The 15,963-nt window shown below is 46.3% G+C and overlaps 10 non-coding genes across 10 annotated transcripts; all 10 read left to right on the top strand.

Annotated features, from left to right (window-relative positions):
• Window positions 1–1,262: 1,262 nt before the first annotated feature.
• Window positions 1,263–1,335, top strand: Trnak-cuu (transfer RNA lysine (anticodon CUU)). The gene has a single exon. It is a non-coding gene; the product is annotated as a tRNA-Lys (tRNA).
• A 1,454-nt stretch (window positions 1,336–2,789) lies between these two features.
• Window positions 2,790–2,862, top strand: Trnak-cuu (transfer RNA lysine (anticodon CUU)). The gene has a single exon. It is a non-coding gene; the product is annotated as a tRNA-Lys (tRNA).
• A 1,451-nt stretch (window positions 2,863–4,313) lies between these two features.
• On the top strand, window positions 4,314–4,386 carry Trnak-cuu (transfer RNA lysine (anticodon CUU)). The gene has a single exon. It is a non-coding gene; the product is annotated as a tRNA-Lys (tRNA).
• Window positions 4,387–5,854: 1,468 nt separating this feature from the next.
• Trnak-cuu (transfer RNA lysine (anticodon CUU)) lies at window positions 5,855–5,927 on the top strand. Its single transcript has one exon. It is a non-coding gene; the product is annotated as a tRNA-Lys (tRNA).
• A 1,424-nt stretch (window positions 5,928–7,351) lies between these two features.
• On the top strand, window positions 7,352–7,424 carry Trnak-cuu (transfer RNA lysine (anticodon CUU)). Its single transcript has one exon. It is a non-coding gene; the product is annotated as a tRNA-Lys (tRNA).
• Window positions 7,425–8,887: 1,463 nt separating this feature from the next.
• On the top strand, window positions 8,888–8,960 carry Trnak-cuu (transfer RNA lysine (anticodon CUU)). The gene has a single exon. It is a non-coding gene; the product is annotated as a tRNA-Lys (tRNA).
• A 1,456-nt stretch (window positions 8,961–10,416) lies between these two features.
• Trnak-cuu (transfer RNA lysine (anticodon CUU)) lies at window positions 10,417–10,488 on the top strand. The gene has a single exon. It is a non-coding gene; the product is annotated as a tRNA-Lys (tRNA).
• A 1,451-nt stretch (window positions 10,489–11,939) lies between these two features.
• Trnak-cuu (transfer RNA lysine (anticodon CUU)) lies at window positions 11,940–12,012 on the top strand. Its single transcript has one exon. It is a non-coding gene; the product is annotated as a tRNA-Lys (tRNA).
• Window positions 12,013–13,465: 1,453 nt separating this feature from the next.
• Trnak-cuu (transfer RNA lysine (anticodon CUU)) lies at window positions 13,466–13,538 on the top strand. Its single transcript has one exon. It is a non-coding gene; the product is annotated as a tRNA-Lys (tRNA).
• Window positions 13,539–14,956: 1,418 nt separating this feature from the next.
• Trnak-cuu (transfer RNA lysine (anticodon CUU)) lies at window positions 14,957–15,029 on the top strand. Its single transcript has one exon. It is a non-coding gene; the product is annotated as a tRNA-Lys (tRNA).
• Window positions 15,030–15,963: the final 934 nt, after the last annotated feature.

The following is a 15,963-nucleotide window of genomic DNA, read 5'->3' as shown; positions in this document are numbered from 1 at the left end:
TGAAATGCAAGTGTTGTTGTTTGGAAAGCACATCGGTTACGTGTCAGATGTGTAGCCAAGCAGTAATGGGTCGCCATAGCTGCAAATATTAGCCGGTGATATGAAGTGTTGTCAGCTGAAGTCTGATGATGCAGACGACCGTGAGGACGAAGTATCCAAGAGTACCGCTAGACCGCGCCTCCTTAGCTCAGTGGTAGAGCACTGCTCTAATAAACCAGGCATCGGAAGTTCCATCCTCACAGGAGAAAGATGAATTTTGGAAATCAGTTGCGCGTCGTGGCCGTATAGCAAACAGTATCTGTGATGACGAACAATTAGCGACAGGCGTTTTTTTAAGAATTACTCTCAGATGTGATTAAGGCGAATGGCGCAGATAAAGCATTTGCCAAAGCGATACAGCATAAAGTGGGACGAGGCAGTCTGAATTACATTTTATAGATGTATTTCTCACATATCTCAGAGCCTCTCGCGGTCGTCGTCGTCGTCGCCGCCGCTTCTGCAGAAGTAGCAAATGGCCATCGTAGCAAATGCGGCGAGGGACGCCCTGCCTTGGATTCCGAATGCACAAAGTGTGTGGTCTTGTTTCTCAGTTTATATTTGGTCGGTCTCGTAAGAGGTTGAATGTAACGAATGGGTGGGAAAGAGCAAGGGGCAGCGGCTGTGTAGAACGAAAACACAAATCCTCAGGGGTGTGAGCGTTTCGAGATGAGCCGTATACATGACATAGTTGGTCGTCAGTGACCATGTGACCTAATGGATAAGGCGTTGGACTTCGGATCTGATGATTACAGGTTCGAATGTTGTCACGCTCGTTTTTTTCCAGTTCTGAAAAAGAAACATACCGTTTTAATGTAGCAATTGAGCAGTACGAAACCGTCTGAATGTTGCTGTTGACCATTTTTTGCTTGGAAATGCTCTTGAGCTTGAAACACACACAACAAGACCGGTGTTAACTAGCGAAATGGTCAGCAGAGTGCCGACACCGCGAGTTTTGACTGGCACTTGCACATCTAAAACAACGACGGAAAGTAACTCGTTCGGCTTTGGAGTCACATAAAGTATTTGTGTTAATTTTGACGCCACTAGCTCTGCATGCTGTCATGCAATTTCTTTACCTCTCAGAAATGATTATGACATAAAAGTGAAGTACGTGACGAGTGTGACGTTAGGAAAACATTAGGCAGCATGGAGAGATTCTGTATGGGACCACCCAACCAAACGAGTACTGTGTGACGTGCTATCCGGCAGGTATTCAACGAGGTAGCCGGCTAGCTCAGTCGGTAGAGCGTCAGACTCTTAATCCTAGGGTCGTGGGTTCGAGCCACACGCTGGGCGGAACGGAATTTTGTTCCGCTGCAGATGTAAATTACCGTTTTTCAGATTAACGAGATGTAATGGAAATAGCAACTTTAAACTTTGCCTACGTCTCTCTCACTCACAAGGAAACTGTATTTGAATGTGAAGGTGATTTTGTAGACATGTGTGGAAGACATGTTCTGAAATGCAAGTGTTGTTGTTTGGAGAGCACATCGGTTACGTGTCAGATGTGTAGCCAAGCAGTAATGGGTCGCCATAGCTGCAAATATTAGCCGGTAATATGAAGTGTTGTCAGCTGAAGTCTGATGATGCAGACGACCGTAAGGTCGAAGTATCCAAGAGTACCGCTAGGCCGCGCCTCTTTAGCTCAGTGGTAGAGCACTGCTCTAATAAACCAGGCATCGGAAGTTCCATCCTCACAGGAGATAGATGAATTTTGGAAATCAGTTGCGCGTCGTGGCCGTATAGCAAACAGTATCTGTGATGACGAACAATTAGAGACAGGCGTTTTTTTAAGAATTACTCTCAGATGTGATTAAGGCGAATGGCGCAGATAAAGCATTTGCCAAAGCGGTACAGCATAAAGTGGGACGAGGCAGTCTGAATTACATGTTATAGATGTATTTCTCACATATCTCAGAGCCTCTCGCGGTCGTCGTCGTCGTCGTCGTCGTCGTCGTCGTCGTCGTCGTCGCCGCCGCCGCTTCTGCAGAAGTAGCAAATGGCTATTGTAGCAAATGCGGCGAGGGACGCCCTGCCTTCGATTCCGAATGCACAAAGTGTGTGGTCTTGTTTCTCAGTCTATATTTGGTCGGTCTCGTAAGAGGTTGAATGTAACGAATGGGTGGGAAAGAGCAAGGGGCAGCGGCTGTGTAGAACGAAAACACAAATCCTCAGAGGTGTGAGCGTTTCGAGATGAGTCGTATACATGACATAGTTGGTCGTCAGTGACCATGTGGCCTAATGGATAAGGCGTTGGACTTCGGATCTGATGATTACAGGTTCGAATGTTGTCACGCTCGTTTTTTTCCAGTTCTGAAAAAGAAACATACCGTTTTAATGTAGCAATTGAGCAGTACGAAACCGTCTGAATGTTGCTGTTGACCATTTTTTGCTTGGAAATGCTCTTGAGCTTGAAACACACACAACAAGACCGGTGTTAACTAGCGAAATGGTCAGCAGAGTGCCGACACCGCGAGTTTTGACTGGCACTTGCACATCTAAAACAACGACGGAAAGTAACTCGTTCGGCTTTGGAGTCACATAAAGTATGTGTGTTAATTTTGACGCCACTAGCTCTGCCTGCTGTCATGCAATTTCTTTACCTCTCAGAAATGATTATGACATAAAAGTGAAGTACGTGACGAGTGTGACGTTAGGAAAACATTAGGCAGCATGGAGAGATTCTGTATGGGACCACCCAACCAAACGAGTACTGTGTGACGTGCTATCCGGCAGGTATTCAACGAGGTAGCCGGCTAGCTCAGTCGGTAGAGCGTCAGACTCTTAATCCTAGGGTCGTGGGTTCGAGCCACACGCTGGGCGGAACGGAATTTTGTTCCGCTGCAGATGTAAATTACCGTTTTTCAGATTAACGAGATGTAATGGAAATAGCAACTTTAAACTTTGCCTACGTCTCTGTCAGTCACAAGGAAACTGTATTTGAATGTGAAGGTGATTTTGTAGACATGTGTGGAAGACATGTTCTGAAATGCAAGTGTTGTTGTTTGGAAAGCACATCGGTTACGTGTCAGATGTGTAGCCAAGCAGTAATGGGTCGCCATAGCTGCAAATATTAGCCGGTAATATGAAGTGTTGTCAGCTGAAGTCTGATGATGCAGACGACCGTAAGGACGAAGTACCCAAGAGTACCACTAGGCCGCGCCTCTTTAGCTCAGTGGTAGAGCACTGCTCTAATAAACCAGGCATCGGAAGTTCCATCCTCACAGGAGAAAGATGAATTTTGGAAATCAGTTGCGCGTCGTGGCCGTATAGCAAACAGTATCTGTGATGACGAACAATTAGCGACAGGCGTTTTTTTAAGAATTACTCTCAGATGTGATTAAGGCGAATGGCGCAGATAAAGCATTTGCCAAAGCGGTACAGCATAAAGTGGGACAAGGCAGTCTGAATTACATTTTATAGATGTATTTCTCACATATCTCAGAGCCTCTCGCGGTCGTCGTCGTCTTCGTCGTCGTCGTCGTCGTCGTCGCCGCCGCCGCCGCTTCTGCAGAAGTAGCAAATGGCTATTGTAGCAAATGCGGCGAGGGACGCCCTGCCTTCGATTCCGAATGCACAAAGTGTGTGGTCTTGTTTCTCAGTCTATATTTGGTCGGTCTCGTAAGAGGTTGAATGTAACGAATGGGTGGGAAAGAGCAAGGGGCAGCGGCTGTGTAGAACGAAAACACAAATCCTCAGAGGTGTGAGCGTTTCGAGATGAGTCGTATACATGACATAGTTGGTCGTCAGTGACCATGTGGCCTAATGGATAAGGCGTTGGACTTCGGATCTGATGATTACAGGTTCGAATGTTGTCACGCTCGTTTTTTTCCAGTTCTGAAAAAGAAACATACCGTTTTCATGTAGCAATTGAGCAGTACGAAACCGTCTGAATGTTGCTGTTGACCATTTTTTGCTTGGAAATGCTCTTGAGCTTGAAACACACACAACAAGACCGGTGTTAACTAGCGAAATGGTCAGCAGAGTGCCGACACCGCGAGTTTTGACTGGCACTTGCACATCTAAAACAACGACGGAAAGTAACTCGTTCGGCTTTGGAGTCACATAAAGTATGTGTGTTAATTTTGACGCCACTAGCTCTGCATGCTGTCATGCAATTTCTTTACCTCTCAGAAATGATTATGACATAAAAGTGAAGTACGTGACGAGTGTGACGTTAGGAAAACATTAGGCAGCATGGAGAGATTCTGTATGGGACCACCCAACCAAACGAGTACTGTGTGACGTGCTATCCGGCAGGTATTCAACGAGGTAGCCGGCTAGCTCAGTCGGTAGAGCGTCAGACTCTTAATCCTAGGGTCGTGGGTTCGAGCCACACGCTGGGCGGAACGGAATTTTGTTCCGCTGCAGATGTAAATTACCGTTTTTCAGATTAACGAGATGTAATGGAAATAGCAACTTTAAACTTTGCCTACGTCTCTGTCAGTCACAAGGAAACTGTATTTGAATGTGAAGGTGATTTTGTAGACATGTGTGGAAGACATGTTCTGAAATGCAAGTGTTGTTGTTTGGAAAGCACATCGGTTACGTGTCAGATGTGTAGCCAAGCAGTAATGGGTCGCCATAGCTGCAAATATTAGCCGGTGATATGAAGTGTTGTCAGCTGAAGTCTGATGATGCAGACGACCATGAGGACGAAGTATCCAAGAGTACCGCTAGACCGCGCCTCCTTAGCTCAGTGGTAGAGCACTGTCTAATAAACCAGGCATCGGAAGTTCCATCCTCACAGGAGAAAGATGAATTTTGGAAATCAGTTGCGCGTCGTGGCCGTATAGCAAACAGTATCTGTGATGACGAACAATTAGCGACAGGCGTTTTTTTAAGAATTACTCTCAGATGTGATTAAGGCGAATGGCACAGATAAAGCATTTGCCAAAGCGGTACAGCATAAAGTGGGACGAGGCAGTCTGAATTACATTTTATAGATGTATTTCTCACATATCTCAGAGCCTCTCGCGGTCGTCGTCGTCGTCGTCGTCGTCGTCGTCGTCGTCGTCGTCGTCGTCGTCGCCGCCGCCGCCGCCGCTTCTGCAGAAGTAGCAAATGGCTATCGTAGCAAATGCGGCGAGGGACGCCCTGCCTTGGATTCCGAATGCACAAAGTGTGTGGTCTTGTTTCTCAGTTTATATTTGGTCGGTCTCGTAAGAGGTTGAATGTAACGAATGGGTGGGAAAGAGCAAGGGGCAGCGGCTGTGTAGAACGAAAACACAAATCCTCAGGGGTGTGAGCGTTTCGAGATGAGTCGTATACATGACATAGTTGGTCGTCAGTGACCATGTGACCTAATGGATAAGGCGTTGGACTTCGGATCTGATGATTACAGGTTCGAATGTTGTCACGCTCGTTTTTTTCCAGTTCTGAAAAAGAAACATACCGTTTTAATGTAGCAATTGAGCAGTACGAAACCGTCTGAATGTTGCTGTTGACCATTTTTTGCTTGGAAATGCTCTTGAGCTTGAAACACACACAACAAGACCGGTGATAACTAGCGAAATGGTCAGCAGAGTGCCGACACCGCGAGTTTGGACTGGCACTTGCACATCTAAAACAACGACGGAAAGTAACTCGTTCGGCTTTGGAGTCACATAAAGTATGTGTGTTAATTTTGACGCCACTAGCTCTGCATGCTGTCATGCAATTTCTTTACCTCTCAGAAATGATTATGACATAAAAGTGAAGTACGTGACGAGTGTGACGTTAGGAAAACATTAGGCAGCATGGAGAGATTCTGTATGGGACCACCCAACCAAACGAGTACTGTGTGACGTGCTATCCGGCAGGTATTCAACGAGGTAGCCGGCTAGCTCAGTCGGTAGAGCGTCAGACTCTTAATCCTAGGGTCGTGGGTTCGAGCCACACGCTGGGCGGAACGGAATTTTGTTCCGCTGCAGATGTAAATTACCGTTTTTCAGATTAACGAGATGTAATGGAAATAGCAACTTTAAACTTTGCCTACGTCTCTGTCAGTCACAAGGAAACTGTATTTGAATGTGAAGGTGATTTTGTAGACATGTGTGGAAGACATGTTCTGAAATGCAAGTGTTGTTGTTTGGAAAGCACATCGGTTACGTGTCAGATGTGTAGCCAAGCAGTAATGGGTCGCCATAGCTGCAAATATTAGCCGGTAATATGAAGTGTTGTCAGCTGAAGTCTGATGATGCAGACGACCGTAAGGACGAAGTACCCAAGAGTACCACTAGGCCGCGCCTCTTTAGCTCAGTGGTAGAGCACTGCTCTAATAAACCAGGCATCGGAAGTTCCATCCTCACAGGAGAAAGATGAATTTTGGAAATCAGTTGCGCGTCGTGGCCGTATAGCAAACAGTATCTGTGATGACGAACAATTAGCGACAGGCGTTTTTTTAAGAATTACTCTCAGATGTGATTAAGGCGAATGGCGCAGATAAAGCATTTGCCAAAGCGATACAGCATAAAGTGGGACGAGGCAGTCTGAATTACATTTTATAGATGTATTTCTCACATATCTCAGAGCCTCTCGCGGTCGTCGTCGTCGTCGCCGCCGCTTCTGCAGAAGTAGCAAATGGCCATCGTAGCAAATGCGGCGAGGGACGCCCTGCCTTGGATTCCGAATGCACAAAGTGTGTGGTCTTGTTTCTCAGTTTATATTTGGTCGGTCTCGTAAGAGGTTGAATGTAACGAATGGGTGGGAAAGAGCAAGGGGCAGCGGCTGTGTAGAACGAAAACACAAATCCTCAGGGGTGTGAGCGTTTCGAGATGAGCCGTATACATGACATAGTTGGTCGTCAGTGACCATGTGACCTAATGGATAAGGCGTTGGACTTCGGATCTGATGATTACAGGTTCGAATGTTGTCACGCTCGTTTTTTTCCAGTTCTGAAAAAGAAACATACCGTTTTAATGTAGCAATTGAGCAGTACGAAACCGTCTGAATGTTGCTGTTGACCATTTTTTGCTTGGAAATGCTCTTGAGCTTGAAACACACACAACAAGACCGGTGTTAACTAGCGAAATGGTCAGCAGAGTGCCGACACCGCGAGTTTTGACTGGCACTTGCACATCTAAAACAACGACGGAAAGTAACTCGTTCGGCTTTGGAGTCACATAAAGTATTTGTGTTAATTTTGACGCCACTAGCTCTGCATGCTGTCATGCAATTTCTTTACCTCTCAGAAATGATTATGACATAAAAGTGAAGTACGTGACGAGTGTGACGTTAGGAAAACATTAGGCAGCATGGAGAGATTCTGTATGGGACCACCCAACCAAACGAGTACTGTGTGACGTGCTATCCGGCAGGTATTCAACGAGGTAGCCGGCTAGCTCAGTCGGTAGAGCGTCAGACTCTTAATCCTAGGGTCGTGGGTTCGAGCCACACGCTGGGCGGAACGGAATTTTGTTCCGCTGCAGATGTAAATTACCGTTTTTCAGATTAACGAGATGTAATGGAAATAGCAACTTTAAACTTTGCCTACGTCTCTCTCACTCACAAGGAAACTGTATTTGAATGTGAAGGTGATTTTGTAGACATGTGTGGAAGACATGTTCTGAAATGCAAGTGTTGTTGTTTGGAGAGCACATCGGTTACGTGTCAGATGTGTAGCCAAGCAGTAATGGGTCGCCATAGCTGCAAATATTAGCCGGTAATATGAAGTGTTGTCAGCTGAAGTCTGATGATGCAGACGACCGTAAGGTCGAAGTATCCAAGAGTACCGCTAGGCCGCGCCTCTTTAGCTCAGTGGTAGAGCACTGCTCTAATAAACCAGGCATCGGAAGTTCCATCCTCACAGGAGATAGATGAATTTTGGAAATCAGTTGCGCGTCGTGGCCGTATAGCAAACAGTATCTGTGATGACGAACAATTAGAGACAGGCGTTTTTTTAAGAATTACTCTCAGATGTGATTAAGGCGAATGGCGCAGATAAAGCATTTGCCAAAGCGGTACAGCATAAAGTGGGACGAGGCAGTCTGAATTACATGTTATAGATGTATTTCTCACATATCTCAGAGCCTCTCGCGGTCGTCGTCGTCGTCGTCGTCGTCGTCGTCGTCGTCGTCGTCGTCGTCGTCGCCGCCGCCGCTTCTGCAGAAGTAGCAAATGGCTATTGTAGCAAATGCGGCGAGGGACGCCCTGCCTTCGATTCCGAATGCACAAAGTGTGTGGTCTTGTTTCTCAGTCTATATTTGGTCGGTCTCGTAAGAGGTTGAATGTAACGAATGGGTGGGAAAGAGCAAGGGGCAGCGGCTGTGTAGAACGAAAACACAAATCCTCAGAGGTGTGAGCGTTTCGAGATGAGTCGTATACATGACATAGTTGGTCGTCAGTGACCATGTGGCCTAATGGATAAGGCGTTGGACTTCGGATCTGATGATTACAGGTTCGAATGTTGTCACGCTCGTTTTTTTCCAGTTCTGAAAAAGAAACATACCGTTTTCATGTAGCAATTGAGCAGTACGAAACCGTCTGAATGTAGCTGTTGACCATTTTTTGCTTGGAAATGCTCTTGAGCTTGAAACACACACAACAAGACCGGTGTTAACTAGCGAAATGGTCAGCAGAGTGCCGACACCGCGAGTTTTGACTGGCACTTGCACATCTAAAACAACGACGGAAAGTAACTCGTTCGGCTTTGGAGTCACATAAAGTATGTGTGTTAATTTTGACGCCACTAGCTCTGCATGCTGTCATGCAATTTCTTTACCTCTCAGAAATGATTATGACATAAAAGTGAAGTACGTGACGAGTGTGACGTTAGGAAAACATTAGGCAGCATGGAGAGATTCTGTATGGGACCACCCAACCAAACGAGTACTGTGTGACGTGCTATCCGGCAGGTATTCAACGAGGTAGCCGGCTAGCTCAGTCGGTAGAGCGTCAGACTCTTAATCCTAGGGTCGTGGGTTCGAGCCACACGCTGGGCGGAACGGAATTTTGTTCCGCTGCAGATGTAAATTACCGTTTTTCAGATTAACGAGATGTAATGGAAATAGCAACTTTAAACTTTGCCTACGTCTCTGTCAGTCACAAGGAAACTGTATTTGAATGTGAAGGTGATTTTGTAGACATGTGTGGAAGACATGTTCTGAAATGCAAGTGTTGTTGTTTGGAAAGCACATCGGTTACGTGTCAGATGTGTAGCCAAGCAGTAATGGGTCGCCATAGCTGCAAATATTAGCCGGTGATATGAAGTGTTGTCAGCTGAAGTCTGATGATGCAGACGACCATGAGGACGAAGTATCCAAGAGTACCGCTAGACCGCGCCTCCTTAGCTCAGTGGTAGAGCACTGTCTAATAAACCAGGCATCGGAAGTTCCATCCTCACAGGAGAAAGATGAATTTTGGAAATCAGTTGCGCGTCGTGGCCGTATAGCAAACAGTATCTGTGATGACGAACAATTAGCGACAGGCGTTTTTTTAAGAATTACTCTCAGATGTGATTAAGGCGAATGGCACAGATAAAGCATTTGCCAAAGCGGTACAGCATAAAGTGGGACGAGGCAGTCTGAATTACATTTTATAGATGTATTTCTCACATATCTCAGAGCTCTCGCGGTCGTCGTCGTCGTCGTCGTCGTCGTCGTCGTCGTCGTCGTCGCCGCCGCCGCCGCTTCTGCAGAAGTAGCAAATGGCTATCGTAGCAAATGCGGCGAGGGACGCCCTGCCTTGGATTCCGAATGCACAAAGTGTGTGGTCTTGTTTCTCAGTTTATATTTGGTCGGTCTCGTAAGAGGTTGAATGTAACGAATGGGTGGGAAAGAGCAAGGGGCAGCGGCTGTGTAGAACGAAAACACAAATCCTCAGGGGTGTGAGCGTTTCGAGATGAGTCGTATACATGACATAGTTGGTCGTCAGTGACCATGTGACCTAATGGATAAGGCGTTGGACTTCGGATCTGATGATTACAGGTTCGAATGTTGTCACGCTCGTTTTTTTCCAGTTCTGAAAAAGAAACATACCGTTTTAATGTAGCAATTGAGCAGTACGAAACCGTCTGAATGTTGCTGTTGACCATTTTTTGCTTGGAAATGCTCTTGAGCTTGAAACACACACAACAAGACCGGTGATAACTAGCGAAATGGTCAGCAGAGTGCCGACACCGCGAGTTTGGACTGGCACTTGCACATCTAAAACAACGACGGAAAGTAACTCGTTCGGCTTTGGAGTCACATAAAGTATGTGTGTTAATTTTGACGCCACTAGCTCTGCATGCTGTCATGCAATTTCTTTACCTCTCAGAAATGATTATGACATAAAAGTGAAGTACGTGACGAGTGTGACGTTAGGAAAACATTAGGCAGCATGGAGAGATTCTGTATGGGACCACCCAACCAAACGAGTACTGTGTGACGTGCTATCCGGCAGGCATTCAACGAGGTTGCCGGCTAGCTCAGTCGGTAGAGCGTCAGACTCTTAATCCTAGGGTCGTGGGTTCGAGCCACACGCTGGGCGGAACGGAATTTTGTTCCGCTGCAGATGTAAATTACCGTTTTTCAGATTAACGAGATGTAATGGAAATAGCAACTTTAAACTTTGCCTACGTCTCTGTCAGTCACAAGGAAACTGTATTTGAATGTGAAGGTGATTTTGTAGACATGTGTGGAAGACATGTTCTGAAATGCAAGTGTTGTTGTTTGGAAAGCACATCGGTTACGTGTCAGATGTGTAGCCAAGCAGTAATGGGTCGCCATAGCTGCAAATATTAGCCGGTAATATGAAGTGTTGTCAGCTGAAGTCTGATGATGCAGACGACCGTAAGGACGAAGTACCCAAGAGTACCACTAGGCCGCGCCTCTTTAGCTCAGTGGTAGAGCACTGCTCTAATAAACCAGGCATCGGAAGTTCCATCCTCACAGGAGAAAGATGAATTTTGGAAATCAGTTGCGCGTCGTGGCCGTATAGCAAACAGTATCTGTGATGACGAACAATTAGCGACAGGCGTTTTTTTAAGAATTACTCTCAGATGTGATTAAGGCGAATGGCGCAGATAAAGCATTTGCCAAAGCGGTACAGCATAAAGTGGGACAAGGCAGTCTGAATTACATTTTATAGATGTATTTCTCACATATCTCAGAGCCTCTCGCGGTCGTCGTCGTCTTCGTCGTCGTCGTCGTCGTCGTCGCCGCCGCCGCCGCTTCTGCAGAAGTAGCAAATGGCTATTGTAGCAAATGCGGCGAGGGACGCCCTGCCTTCGATTCCGAATGCACAAAGTGTGTGGTCTTGTTTCTCAGTCTATATTTGGTCGGTCTCGTAAGAGGTTGAATGTAACGAATGGGTGGGAAAGAGCAAGGGGCAGCGGCTGTGTAGAACGAAAACACAAATCCTCAGAGGTGTGAGCGTTTCGAGATGAGTCGTATACATGACATAGTTGGTCGTCAGTGACCATGTGGCCTAATGGATAAGGCGTTGGACTTCGGATCTGATGATTACAGGTTCGAATGTTGTCACGCTCGTTTTTTTCCAGTTCTGAAAAAGAAACATACCGTTTTCATGTAGCAATTGAGCAGTACGAAACCGTCTGAATGTTGCTGTTGACCATTTTTTGCTTGGAAATGCTCTTGAGCTTGAAACACACACAACAAGACCGGTGTTAACTAGCGAAATGGTCAGCAGAGTGCCGACACCGCGAGTTTTGACTGGCACTTGCACATCTAAAACAACGACGGAAAGTAACTCGTTCGGCTTTGGAGTCACATAAAGTATGTGTGTTAATTTTGACGCCACTAGCTCTGCATGCTGTCATGCAATTTCTTTACCTCTCAGAAATGATTATGACATAAAAGTGAAGTACGTGACGAGTGTGACGTTAGGAAAACATTAGGCAGCATGGAGAGATTCTGTATGGGACCACCCAACCAAACGAGTACTGTGTGACGTGCTATCCGGCAGGTATTCAACGAGGTAGCCGGCTAGCTCAGTCGGTAGAGCGTCAGACTCTTAATCCTAGGGTCGTGGGTTCGAGCCACACGCTGGGCGGAACGGAATTTTGTTCCGCTGCAGATGTAAATTACCGTTTTTCAGATTAACGAGATGTAATGGAAATAGCAACTTTCAACTTTGCCTACGTCTCTGTCAGTCACAAGGAAACTGTATTTGAATGTGAAGGTGATTTTGTAGACATGTGTGGAAGACATGTTCTGAAATGCAAGTGTTGTTGTTTGGAAAGCACATCGGTTACGTGTCAGATGTGTAGCCAAGCAGTAATGGGTCGCCATAGCTGCAAATATTAGCCGGTGATATGAAGTGTTGTCAGCTGAAGTCTGATGATGCAGACGACCATGAGGACGAAGTATCCAAGAGTACCGCTAGACCGCGCCTCCTTAGCTCAGTGGTAGAGCACTGTCTAATAAACCAGGCATCGGAAGTTCCATCCTCACAGGAGAAAGATGAATTTTGGAAATCAGTTGCGCGTCGTGGCCGTATAGCAAACAGTATCTGTGATGACGAACAATTAGCGACAGGCGTTTTTTTAAGAATTACTCTCAGATGTGATTAAGGCGAATGGCACAGATAAAGCATTTGCCAAAGCGGTACAGCATAAAGTGGGACGAGGCAGTCTGAATTACATTTTATAGATGTATTTCTCACATATCTCAGAGCCTCTCGCGGTCGTCGTCGTCGTCGTCGTCGTCGTCGTCGTCGTCGTCGTCGTCGTCGCCGCTTCTGCAGAAGTAGCAAATGGCTATCGTAGCAAGTGCGGCGAGGGACGCCCTGCCTTGGATTCCGAATGCACAAAGTGTGTGGTCTTGTTTCTCAGTTTATATTTGGTCGGTCTCGTAAGAGGTTGAATGTAACGAATGGGTGGGAAAGAGCAAGGGGCAGCGGCTGTGTAGAACGAAAACACAAATCCTCAGGGGTGTGAGCGTTTCGAGATGAGTCGTATACATGACATAGTTGGTCGTCAGTGACCATGTGACCTAATGGATAAGGCGTTGGACTTCGGATCTGATGATTACAGGTTCGAATGTTGTCACGCTCGTTTTTTTCCAGTTCTGAAAAAGAAACATACCGTTTTAATGTAGCAATTGAGCAGTACGAAACCGTCTGAATGTTGCTGTTGACCATTTTTTGCTTGGAAATGCTCTTGAGCTTGAAACACACACAACAAGACCGGTGATAACTAGCGAAATGGTCAGCAGAGTGCCGACACCGCGAGTTTGGACTGGCACTTGCACATCTAAAACAACGACGGAAAGTAACTCGTTCGGCTTTGGAGTCACATAAAGTATGTGTGTTAATTTTGACGCCACTAGCTCTGCATGCTGTCATGCAATTTCTTTACCTCTCAGAAATGATTATGACATAAAAGTGAAGTACGTGACGAGTGTGACGTTAGGAAAACATTAGGCAGCATGGAGAGATTCTGTATGGGACCACCCAACCAAACGAGTACTGTGTGACGTGCTATCCGGCAGGTATTCAACGAGGTAGCCGGCTAGCTCAGTCGGTAGAGCGTCAGACTCTTAATCCTAGGGTCGTGGGTTCGAGCCACACGCTGGGCGGAACGGAATTTTGTTCCGCTGCAGATGTAAATTACCGTTTTTCAGATTAACGAGATGTAATGGAAATAGCAACTTTAAACTTTGCCTACGTCTCTGTCAGTCACAAGGAAACTGTATTTGAATGTGAAGGTGATTTTGTAGACATGTGTGGAAGACATGTTCTGAAATGCAAGTGTTGTTGTTTGGAAAGCACATCGGTTACGTGTCAGATGTGTAGCCAAGCAGTAATGGGTCGCCATAGCTGCAAATATTAGCCGGTAATATGAAGTGTTGTCAGCTGAAGTCTGATGATGCAGACGACCGTAAGGACGAAGTACCCAAGAGTACCACTAGGCCGCGCCTCTTTAGCTCAGTGGTAGAGCACTGCTCTAATAAACCAGGCATCGGAAGTTCCATCCTCACAGGAGAAAGATGAATTTTGGAAATCAGTTGCGCGTCGTGGCCGTATAGCAAACAGTATCTGTGATGACGAACAATTAGCGACAGGCGTTTTTTTAAGAATTACTCTCAGATGTGATTAAGGCGAATGGCGCAGATAAAGCATTTGCCAAAGCGATACAGCATAAAGTGGGACAAGGCAGTCTGAATTACATTTTATAGATGTATTTCTCACATATCTCAGAGCCTGTCGTCGTCGTCGTCGCCGCCGCTTCTGCAGAAGTAGCAAATGGCCATCGTAGCAAATGCGGCGAGAGACGCCCTGCCTTGGATTCCGAATGCACAAAGTGTGTGGTCTTGTTTCTCAGTTTATATTTGGTCGGTCTCGTAAGAGGTTGAATGTAACGAATGGGTGGGAAAGAGCAAGGGGCAGCGGCTGTGTAGAACGAAAACACAAATCCACAGGGGTGTGAGCGTTTCGAGATGAGTCGTATACATGACATAGTTGGTCGTCAGTGACCATGTGACCTAATGGATAAGCCGTTGGACTTCGGATCTGATGATTACAGGTTCGAATGTTGTCACGCTCGTTTTTTTCCAGTTCTGAAAAAGAAACATACCGTTTTAATGTAGCAATTGAGCAGTACGAAACCGTCTGAATGTTGCTGTTGACCATTTTTTGCTTGGAAATGCTCTTGAGCTTGAAACACACACAACAAGACCGGTGTTAACTAGCGAAATGGTCAGCAGAGTGCCGACACCGCGAGTTTTGACTGGCACTTGCACATCTAAAACAACGACGGAAAGTAACTCGTTCGGCTTTGGAGTCACATAAAGTATGTGTGTTAATTTTGACGCCACTAGCTCTGCATGCTGTCATGCAATTTCTTTACCTCTCAGAAATGATTATGACATAAAAGTGAAGTACGTGACGAGTGTGACGTTAGGAAAACATTAGGCAGCATGGAGAGATTCTGTATGGGACCACCCAACCAAACGAGTACTGTGTGACGTGCTATCCGGCAGGTATTCAACGAGGTAGCCGGCTAGCTCAGTCGGTAGAGCGTCAGACTCTTAATCCTAGGGTCGTGGGTTCGAGCCACACGCTGGGCGGAACGGAATTTTGTTCCGCTGCAGATGTAAATTACCGTTTTTCAGATTAACGAGATGTAATGGAAATAGCAACTTTAAACTTTGCCTACGTCTCTGTCAGTCACAAGGAAACTGTATTTGAATGTGAAGGTGATTTTGTAGACATGTGTGGAAGACATGTTCTGAAATGCAAGTGTTGTTGTTTGGAAAGCACATCGGTTACGTGTCAGATGTGTAGCCAAGCAGTAATGGGTCGCCATAGCTGCAAATATTAGCCGGTGATATGAAGTGTTGTCAGCTGAAGTCTGATGATGCAGACGACCGTGAGGACGAAGTATCCAAGAGTACCGCTAGACCGCGCCTCCTTAGCTCAGTGGTAGAGCACTGTCTAATAAACCAGGCATCGGAAGTTCCATCCTCACAGGAGAAAGATGAATTTTGGAAATCAGTTGCGCGTCGTGGCCGTATAGCAAACAGTATCTGTGATGACGAACAATTAGCGACAGGCGTTTTTTTAAGAATTACTCTCAGATGTGATTAAGGCGAATGGCACAGATAAAGCATTTGCCAAAGCGGTACAGCATAAAGTGGGACGAGGCAGTCTGAATTACATTTTATAGATGTATTTCTCACATATCTCAGAGCCTCTCGCGGTCGTCGTCGTCGTCGTCGTCGTCGTCGTCGTCGCCGCCGCCGCCGCCGCTTCTGCAGAAGTAGCAAATGGCCATCGTAGCAAATGCGGCGAGGGACGCCCTGCCTTGGATTCCGAATGCACAAAGTGTGTGGTCTTGTTTCTCAGTTTATATTTGGTCGGTCTCGTAAGAGGTTGAATGTAACGAATGGGTGGGAAAGAGCAAGGGGCAGCGGCTGTGTAGAACGAAAACACAAATCCTCAGGGGTGTGAGCGTTTCGAGATGAGTCGTATACATGACATAGTTGGTCGTCAGTGACCATG

This window comes from Schistocerca gregaria, unplaced genomic scaffold, assembly GCF_023897955.1.
Source record: "Schistocerca gregaria isolate iqSchGreg1 unplaced genomic scaffold, iqSchGreg1.2 ptg000178l, whole genome shotgun sequence".
NCBI lineage: Eukaryota > Metazoa > Arthropoda > Insecta > Orthoptera > Acrididae > Schistocerca > Schistocerca gregaria.
Note: the sequence above shows the minus strand (reverse complement) of the source record. Positions and strands in the feature narration are given on the sequence as shown.